We start from the raw sequence: 10585 nt of genomic DNA on the forward strand, positions 1-10585 counted from the left end.
TTTAATAAACAAAAAAATAGATATTACAATGGATCATATGTGACATTGATAGAACTCCCGATTAGAGAATTAGAAGCAAATTCTAAAACTCATATGTACTTAAAAGACTAAAAATAGATCGTCTAGAGTGAAATTGAAAAACAACACTCCAAGACATGTATTGTAATTTTACAATTCAATTACACGGCTAATTTTTTCACAATATGCATATTACAATCACATGTTAAATCGCATCATAAAAACATAATTTTAATAAGACATTGCAAGATTGAAATCGTATATTCAACATGTCACGTTCGCACCCTATGCAATGTTAGTGGATGCTTGGGGTGGTCATATCACAATGAAATCATATCTTTAACTTGCGAGTTTTTATTGAAATTGCATTTTGAAAATAGGATTTCAAAAAAATGCACTAACTTCCTAAATAGTTTGAAAAGTGTAGCATTTTTATAAATAATTTTTTTTTTCCAATATTTATAAATTACGAGAAAAAAAAATGCGAATCTTTAGTTTGATAAGCAACAACTCTATCATTCACACCATGAAAAGTACTTAAATAATGAAATGTGTGAACCAAATTTGTTTTAAAATTAACATACATCATACAAGTTTAAATTTACAATACAATTTAATACTTTTAGGCCATGTTTGATTCACAAGACTAATAGTGAAGGTATTAATAATCTCATCAAATTAGTATGATATTTACTATCCATTTGGATTAGTAGGATAAATTATCCAATTGTGTATTGTTTGATTTGCATTAGATAAGAAAACATATGAATGTATGATTACAGTTATATTTATCTTCTTTTCCAATCTTACCATCCATCAATGTTTCTTTACAATCTTTACTTTATCAAAATTTCTTCATAAACGTGGTTTCGAAAAAAATATAAATAAATAAATAAAATCAAAATAAAAATACAAAATACAAAGGCCATATTTGGTTTGTTTTTTATTTTTATTTTTTCAAATACGAACTAATTTGATAAAATAAATATCAAAAAATATTTTTAAATTTTTAAAAATTATTTTTAGCCTTTAAAATATAAAATTATATAAGAATAATAAGTGTTTTTAATTTTTAGTCAAGGGTAAAAGAGTCTTTTTATTTTATTTCCCAACTCAGGATATATAATTCCACCCCTACCCCAATACTAATAATCCTACAAATTTGTTGGATGATTTATCCATTGGATTAATAATCCTGAAACAAAATTTTAAAATAAACACAGAATTATTGGGCTCACAGATTAATAATCTCAATCTCATACTCTAATCCTGTCAATCAAACATGCCGTTAGTGATATGTGCTCAAATTCATATAACTTTTTCCGGAACAAACTCAAAAGTTGTTCTCTCTTGCAGCAAAAAGTGGCCTCAATGACAATGCCAGTGCTAGAAAATGTAGTTGAAACTCTCTTCTCCAAAGATTTCCACCTTCTTGAAGCTCTTAACGCAGCGGACTTGGGTTGTGCAGCGGGTCCAACACGTTCACAGTAATTTCTACGATCAAGAGAATGATGGAAAAGAAATGCAGGGAATTGAATTGCCAAACACTAGAACTTCAGGTTTACTTGAATGATCTTCCTAGAAACGATTTCAATACCCTCTTCAAAGGCCTGTCATCTAAGGTTGTTGGTAACAAATGTGAGGAAGTTTCTTGTTATGTGATGGGAGTACCGGGGTCTTTCCATGGCTGGCTTTTTCCTCGTAATAGCTTGCATTTAGTTCATTCCTCTTACAATGTTCATTGGCTTACCCAGGTTTGTACATCCAATTGTTTCAACTAGTAATTAACCTTGTACTTATCAAATTATCCTATGTTAATTCCCATCACAATATGAGCAGAGTTGTTAGATGTTGGTCACATACTGTGATGGACAAATGAATAATTTTCATTGACCATGCCATGCCACTAGAGAAAGATCAATATTTACTCTAACTATATGACCGGTACTATATGTATTTATCTGTATTTGTTGTATGGATACATATAAAAGTTTTTAAAAAATTGTAAAATTATTCAAAATATGTAGACCCAAAAAAATGGGCAATATAAACACGTGTAGAAAGGTCTTTCTCCATGTGTTTCCCAGTGTTTACCGAAAATGTCATAAAGTCTGGAATTTTCATATGATGGACTTGGTGCATGTGCAACTTAATTAGGATGTGCTTCTTAAGCAATGAATGATGGTTCAATCCCACTCTCTTTTTGTTAATGTAATATCATTGTATTGCATGTATAAGTTGTATTACTTATTTCATATGACCCATTTGCTTTTGATGCGTAATAAGCTTGCACGCTAACCATTTCAATGGTTTCTTTGGTGAAATAAAAGGCACTCACAAGCAGAGAAGGCTTGGCATTAAACAAGGGGAAGATTTGCATATCAAAGACATGCCCTCCTGTTGTAAGAGAAGCTTACTTATCTCAATTTCAGGAAGATTTCACAATGTTTCTCAACGTTAAATCCCAAGAGGTGGTTCCAAATGGTTGTATGGTGTTGATACTTCGTGGTAGGCAATCTTCTCATCCTTCAAACATGGAGAGCTACTTTACTTGGGAACTATTAGCTATAGCCATTGCTCAATTGGTTTCACAAGTAGCTGCAATTTTTAACACTTCTTTACCATTAAATGTCTTCGTTTGATGTTCACAAGCTCTTACATACCTCTAGAACACAATTTTTCTAGGCGTAAAAAAGGTAAAACATGCAAACTATAAACCGACAATTCCCTTAGGTGCCGTCCACAAAGGTCTGATTTCGCTTGTTATATATTTTTTGTGCAAAATCTCTCATATCTCGAAATTGGTTTCAATCATTCGTCATTACTCACAAAATTCGTTACATACATATATAAACTATTCTTTAATTGAGTTAAAATGAAATAGTTATTAGCCAAACCAAACCAAACCAAGCCTTAAGTCTCATCAAATGGGATCGGCTACATGAAATAGTTATTAGCATTTTACCAAAATGAGTATTCTTCATTGCTCTCAAAAAGCATTTCATATATATAAAGTACGCTTTAATCAGAGTTAAAATGAAATTATTACGAACATGCTATCACATTGACTCATATTTTACTCTCTGAAGGTAAAATATTCATAACTCAAAAACGTACTAAGAGTTTGGTGCTCAAACCAGTTAGATTCTTAAAGCTTTCCAACTATTTCGGATCATGAAAAACAGAGTTCAATGTGTCCAACATTAATAATTTTTTGTTTAATTTTTCTCCGCAACATTTTAAAAATATAAGTCATCTTGATGAGTTCTTTCCATTAAAATGATAAAATCAATACTTATCCCATCATTTGTATATATATATATATATATATTTGGCATAGCACTACCCTAAAATTATTTACTTTATTTATTCCAATCTATTGATTTTCTCTCTTTCCTTCGTGATAATAGGGATTGATAGATGAAGATAAATTAGACACCTTCAATGTACCTAGCTATTTTCTATCACTTGAGGAAGTGAAAGATATAGTGGAGAGGGACGGATCATTCACAGTTGATCATATGGAGGGGTTTGAACTTGATAGCCTACAGATGCAAGAGAATGATAAATGGATTAGAGGGGAAAAATTTGCCAAGGTTGTCAAGGCCTTCACAGAGCCTATAATTTCAAACCAGTTTGGACATGAAATCATGGACAAACTATATGACTAGTTCACTTACATTGTAGTTTCAGATTTGGAAGCAAAGCTACCGAAGACCACAAGTATCATTCTAGTGCTTTCCAAGATTGATGGATAGTTTTTTAGTGTTGTGAAATAAACTGTAGTCCCCATCACATTTATGCTACTAGAGGGTTGTGCCAATGTATTGCACAAGAAGATTTGAGAAGGGTTAAATATAGAAAGTTTTTTCCTCGTGTGGAGAGAGAATTTTTTCTTGATTTAAATCTGTGATACGCAAATCGTAATCCAACAAGAAGTAAATAAACAAATAAATACCCCCAAGGGTTTACAAGTTTCCAAGGCTTGAGCCTGGTTACACAAAATGGTTATTCAAACCCACACACATACAGCCCTTGGCTTACACGCTGAGTCACAGCAAAATGAGAGTCTCGTACTCTCAACACATATTTCCTTGCCTCCAGTTAGGCGGTATCACCACATCTTTTCCTGCACAAAAATATCGTAGGGTGAGCATAAAGCCCAGTAGAAAATCCTTAACAAAGTATATATATTTTATACAAGTCTGAAGAGATGAAATGCGCATGCCATGCTATGCCCCTTTTTGAAGATATATCACATTTTCATCTTTTGAAAACCATCATAATCAATGATGTCATGCAATTTCAATTGTTCAAAACTTTACAATTTTTTTCAAGGGCGGTAAATATGACTCTAGTAATCCCTAGGTCGGTGTCTGTAAGTAGACTATATAAGTACTACCAAATTTTCATTTTTACCAGTATTCACCAGAAGGCTCGACACCTATCCGCGCGGGTTTTCGGTCTTTCACCCTGGACTCTCAGACCAACTTATTCAATATCATCTACACCACCTATCAAGACTTACCAACGTATTTACCCAAAAACCATTTCATGAAAACTTGTTTCTCAACATTCTTTTCTCAATGCAAATTTTCAAATCAACTTTCAAAGTTTAACGTAATCAAATGAATTGTTATGCCAATAACACAAGATGAATATAAATACTTTTATTCCAATTCATCATCCAAGGAATAACACAATTCCCTCTTCTCAAGTATTCTCAACAATTAGTCATTTCAAGACTATTTCAACGTTTTGAACAATAATTTCCAAAATGAACAACAATTTTCGTATTCCCTGAAATTCATCATTTATATAAATATAAATAAGAAAATTTTCAAACATCCATTTATTTTGACACACAAAATAAATACAACAATAACATTCATGGATTTTCAGTCTCTTAAAAAAAAATCCCCAAATTCTAGGCTTTCTCACCAAAACTGTACAACTCAAATCCTTTGAAAGAAAACTTTCCAAAATCATCTTTTCTTCAATCAACGATGATCAAAACCCATAAGATCATTTTAAAAGAACAAGAGACAAACCCACTTTCAAAATCGCTCAACTTCTTGAATCAACAATCAATTTTCAAAGCTATCGAAAGATGATTTCGAAAATCATATAGATCTTGCATATATATATATATATATATATATATATAACTCTAAGAAAATCCCTACCTCGTGTTTTGAAGAAGAAATGAGATGAAACCCCCAAAATCAGCGGTGTCGAAACTCGATCTTCACTGGACACAACAAAGCCCTCGAGATGATAACCAACTTTGGTGAAGAACTTAGATCTAAATCCCAATGGATTTGGAGAAATCAAAGAGAGAAGATGACTTATAGAGAGCGAAGCTCCCGATCTAGAATTCTGGAGAGTTTTAGTGAGAGAGATGACTGAAAAAGTGATCTAAAATATCATATTCACGAACTGATATAACATGGTCTGATTGAGCGTGGAAAGCCCCATTCAAGTGTCAAATACACTAACCTAGTACTTTTGCAGATAGGTCAAACTTCTGAAACCAAACATTCTTCACTCGAGCACATAAACGGCCGCTAGAGCGGTTAAGCAACTTCGAATGCATTTTGCATTTTTGCTTCGGGGGCGCTGCCCTCGGACCCGCCAAGGGGCGCTGCCCCCTAGACCCTCGTGAGCTGACCGGGCAGCTCGATCCCTGACTGGCCCAGTCGAAGTGGCGGTAGACACCCCATTTTTGATCGTCCTCAAGACTCGATTGTGCTTGCAGGTACATCCAGCCACTAGCTCGATTGCTCGCCAAGTACTCGACTTTCACGGCAGAACGTCACAGGTTTGAACATCCCAAACCATGCATCCTTCCTGCCCCATTCTTGGACCATGGCTTGGTCCTTTTAGAATGCTTTTCTTGGTGCACTGTCGACCATGGTCTGGCACTGCCGGCCACTGGTGAAGTCTGCCGGCCATCAGTGAGCCACTGCCGGTCACCACTAATGGCCGGCAGAACCCCTCTCTCAGTTGGTTTCACTCCAGATCTTTTGAGCCAGCTGGAATCCTTTCATCTCCTCTCCATACACATGTATGGAGGGATGAAGCTCTTGCCAAGCTTCTTGAAGAAGCTTTGCATTGTTTTCCCTCTATATAAGGAGAGGCCTTCTCTCCTTAGTAGGGGTTCAGCCATTTTAGAAGAGATATGGCTTTCTCTCTCTATATTTCTTACTCTCTCTCTCTCTCTATATTGTTGTTAGTTTTGTGCCTTTTTCTTGCACTTTTTCACTACAAGACATAGAGACACACCACCACCTTTGGGCTGAAGTTCTTAGGAGTGCTACTTGAGCTCTGAAAGTTGGTTTTTGGCCACTGAGGTTGCTGGTTTCGAAGTTGGACTTCAAGGGTGAGCTTTTTCCCCATTTTAGCACTTTTTTGTATCTCATTTTGGCCATTCTTGCATATTGTTTTAGGCCTTGCTTTCAATTGAAAAAAGTCTTGTATTTAAGTGCTTTTGGTAGTTGTTTAAGGTCTTTGTGCTGTTGAGGGTCTTGTTTGCGTTGTTTGGCCTTGTTTTGAGTCATGCCTTAAGACCTTTGAGCTAGCCTTGGTTTGGCCTTTTAACCACTGGAATCCAGTGCATTTTTAGTGGTAGGCATGTGGTTTTGAGGTCTCAAATCAGAGGGGGTGGCCCCCTCTTTTTTTGTTTTTGTTTGCTTGAGTTTTTGGCCTTCCAAAGGACCATGCCTCTCTGTATTTTTGAGGCTTGGTTCAGGCCTTTTTTTTGTGACTTTTAGGACCTGCCTTAAGTCTGTCCATGGTTGGTTTGGTCATATTTTGCATGCTTCTTACATGTGTAGTGTAATCCCATTTGTGGCTCATCAAAGTAGCATGTCTTTCTTGCATGTGTTGGCTCCATTTCAGTAGGTTCTTGGTGATGTTTTACCATGCCTTAGATCTTGTTTGGATTGGTTTTGTCACTCCATGCATGTATGATACACTTGTAGTGTAAATCTCATAAACTAGCTTTATATGCTTCTTGCTTTAGCATGTCATCCTAGCTTATGTTGAGTCCATTACAGCATGTTTTTGGTGATGTTTTTCTATGACATAACTCTGTCCATACTTGGTTTGGTCATCCTATGCATGCTCCATATACTTGTAGAACAAATCTTGTTTACTAGCTTTATGTGCATGATGTTTTGACTCATCATCCTACCATAATTTGGCTTTGCTCCAGCATGATTTTATTCTTATTTTGGGCTATCCTAGGACTATTTTGGGCTGCCATGGCCATATCACTCATGTTTTGTATAGCTGTAGTGTAAATGCTTTGACTAGCCTTGGGTTTTGAGGCCCCTACCATGCCATACATGTGATGTTTGCACGCTTTGCCATCATTTCAAATGTTATTTCAGTCCATGAAATGTGGTCATACACTTGCATTTAACATGCTTTGAATGCCTTGAAGAGTTTGTGCTTTATGCCTCAAGAATGAACTTTTGTGCATGCCACTAAGCCTAAGCCTTTGGCTTATCATATTAGTGCATTTTTGGTCTTGTTATACCATGATGTAACTCTGTTTCATGTTGTCCATGTCATGCCATGTTTGGTTTTAATAGGTGTAGTGTATTACCCCTTTTGTAGCCTTGGATGCTTCATGCCTTTCGGACTTGTGTTCTAGCTTGTGTTGGCTAGCTTCAAGCTTGTTTCTAGTCTTTTTTGGACCTGCCTTGGGACTGTTTTAGGTCCCCTTGGCCCTTCGGGGCTTGCTTTGTATGGCCATGGCTTAAGTCCCTTTGCTAGTTTTTAGCTTATGAGCTTCATGCATGCCATGCTTGTGTTTTGTGTGTGTGATTTGGCATCATTCCTAACATCATTTCAGAGCATGTAGTATTGTCATACTTCCATGCTTGTCACTCATTAAGTGTGCTTGAGAGTTGTCCTCTTTATGGCTTAATTCTTGGGCCAATTGGCAAGCATGCTTGTCTTGCATTTTGTGTCATCAATCCATCATTTTGGCCACTGATTTGGGAATGACTGAGGTCTGCCCACTCTGGTTTAAGTCCATCTTTTGCATGTTGTCGCATGCTTGTTACCTTGTATGTTGTTGCATGCTTGCATGTTTGCATGTTGTTACATGCTTATCCATTTTGCATATTGTTACATGCTTGTTATATCACATGTTGTTTCATGCATTGGTACATAGTTGCATACTTGTTGCATGCCATGTTGTTACCCTTGTTGCATTGCATTGTACATGCATGCATTACATTGTACCTAGAACCTTATGATCACCTTGCTTTGAGCATGCCATCTAGTTCTTACCATTGAGCATTGAGTATGCCATATAGTTGCATTGCATGTTTGCCATGCTTGTGTTGCATTGTTGTTTGGATTAAGTGTTAACCCGAGCACAAGAAATGAGAGACGTTTCATACTTCAAGTGATGAAACATGTCTCAATTCTCGGTCGCCGACGCTCTTGATCACACATGATAGAGTTTTAGGCTTTACGTGTTTATTTGTGCATTCATTTCATACTGATTTGCACAAGTTGGATCTTTGGCCATCATGTATCGGGATGCGTGATTGATGGTTGTGGATCCAACTATGTCTCTCCCTTGATGTTTTGAGGTGATATGGAATGACATAGTGCGTACAAAACCTTGGGATACCCTCCCTTTTCTCTATTTTGTGCTCTTTTGCAACTTGGTGTCCCAACACATCAATGGCCAGCAATGCCTTACAGATGGCCGGCAGTCCCTCATTATTGGCCGGCAGTGCCCACCCTTGGGCGGCAGGTGGTCGGCAGCATCTCTCCATGGTCAGCAGGTCACTGATGTATTCCCCAGACTGCTTTTGGTAAGGTTCAGCAAGAATTCCTTGAGGACACCCTACAGACAGAGCTTACCGGGATGGGAACCGAGCATGCATGTTCACCTTCTTCAACTTGCCGAGGCAACATTGTTTAATTGCTTACTTGTTAGTAAGCATTTGGTTTTGTAATTTAATTAGTTAATTTTTTAATTAATTAAGTTTTGTAATAATTAGTTGTAGCTAGTTATTCATTCGGTTATGTAATAATTAATTAGCTTGTTAGTTAGTTAATTAGTTTGTTTGTATTATTCATTCGGACCCTCCGTCGAGAGGGCAAATTTTGTAATAAGTGTGCGTGCGTATGTGTATGTCTTCCAACCCCATGTCTTTCTCCCATTTACTTACCTGCTTTTGATGGTTAGTTTAGGGTCATTTTCAATTAGCATACTTATGTTTGCATGTTTGCATTGTTCAGCTATATTGCATGCACTGGGCTCGGCACATCATACTAACTGCATTGTATTTCAATTCCAAGTTGAATACATGTATCAAATGTAGCACCTCATATGCCATATTAGAATAGTTGAGCCTATTTCTAGTTGCATTTTGCATGTATTGCATCAGCCAACTTAACATGAACTAGGATCATGCATTGATTACTAACTAGTTTTTATTTTGGCTTGGAGTACTAGGTAAGCTTTTACGCTTTAGCATACTGCATGTGTGTTAATGTTGCCATGAAAGCATGCTTGCCATGAGGCTAACTGCTTAGTTGATATAAACTGCCTGAATTCCTGTGGGTGAAGGTTGGATTACTTGAATTGGAACGATTCATTGAAATCCGTGTTTTAGCCTACTTATGAGTAGCAAACTTCAAACCACTTCCAAACAAACGGATATGCAATGCTTTGTTCCAAATTAGGTGATCTAGTCTATACTTGTTTGCTGTGTGCATCACATAGTAAGATTAGCTAATTAACCGGGATAAGAACACATGTGTTTTCAAGAACAAAATATCATGTTTAGTAGTGGCTGATTTTTGATCGGACGAGAGGGGGAGCTCATAGATGACCTTCCCCAATCGTACCCAAGTTCCCGAGCCGAGGCAACTTTGGTGATGACGGACACGTGGCCTTAGGCAACGAGTCAGGGTTTCCTAAATTCCCCCAAAATGAAATATTAGGTGGTGACTCTGTATTTGGCAAAGCAGCCCATGTTTGGCATTTCTTTCTTAAAAATCAGTTTTCCAAAATGATTTGCCGGATTTGGACTCTTTGGTGATTTATCAATCTCACATTGCACATTGTGAGATCAGATTAAGAACCGTGACAATTTGAGTCTAAATTGTAGCATGAGGCTGCAGTTTCTAGCGACTCTGCTAGGGAGTTAGAGAACTTGACTCGAACTCATGATATCTTGTTTTGGCTACACTTATGTGTCTATTTGCATTGCATTTGCATTGGTGCACCTAGGACACCGTGTTTGCCGTATGTTATTCCTGAACGGTTTGCCGGAGGCTTGCTTTGAGAAGCGTGCCATAAGGTTGACCGGTTGCGAGCTCTGCCACGACGGGAACACAAACCCCAATTTTTACCAGGACACCCTTTTTGACCATTCGACCTGGTGCATATCGGAATCCATAGTGACTATTCCAAGCTAGGACAGGTTGCTTACCCGATTGTAGGTTGTTTGAAATCGCTGTGTGCATAGTGAAACCCTAGCTCCTGACAAAATAGGACATGGAAACCCTACCCCAGCATAGGGTTGTTTTG

At 37.1% G+C, this 10585-nt stretch overlaps 1 pseudogene; it reads left to right on the forward strand.

The window, feature by feature from the left end:
- The first annotated feature begins 1529 nt into the window (after window positions 1-1529).
- LOC114310883 (putative methyltransferase ICS2 pseudogene) lies at window positions 1530-2660 on the forward strand (annotated as a pseudogene).
- Window positions 2661-10585: the final 7925 nt, after the last annotated feature.

The sequence above is a fragment of the Camellia sinensis genome, chromosome 1 (genome assembly GCF_055761805.1).
Source record: "Camellia sinensis isolate YWXY chromosome 1, ASM5576180v1, whole genome shotgun sequence".
NCBI classification, from domain to species: Eukaryota; Viridiplantae; Streptophyta; class Magnoliopsida; order Ericales; family Theaceae; genus Camellia; species Camellia sinensis.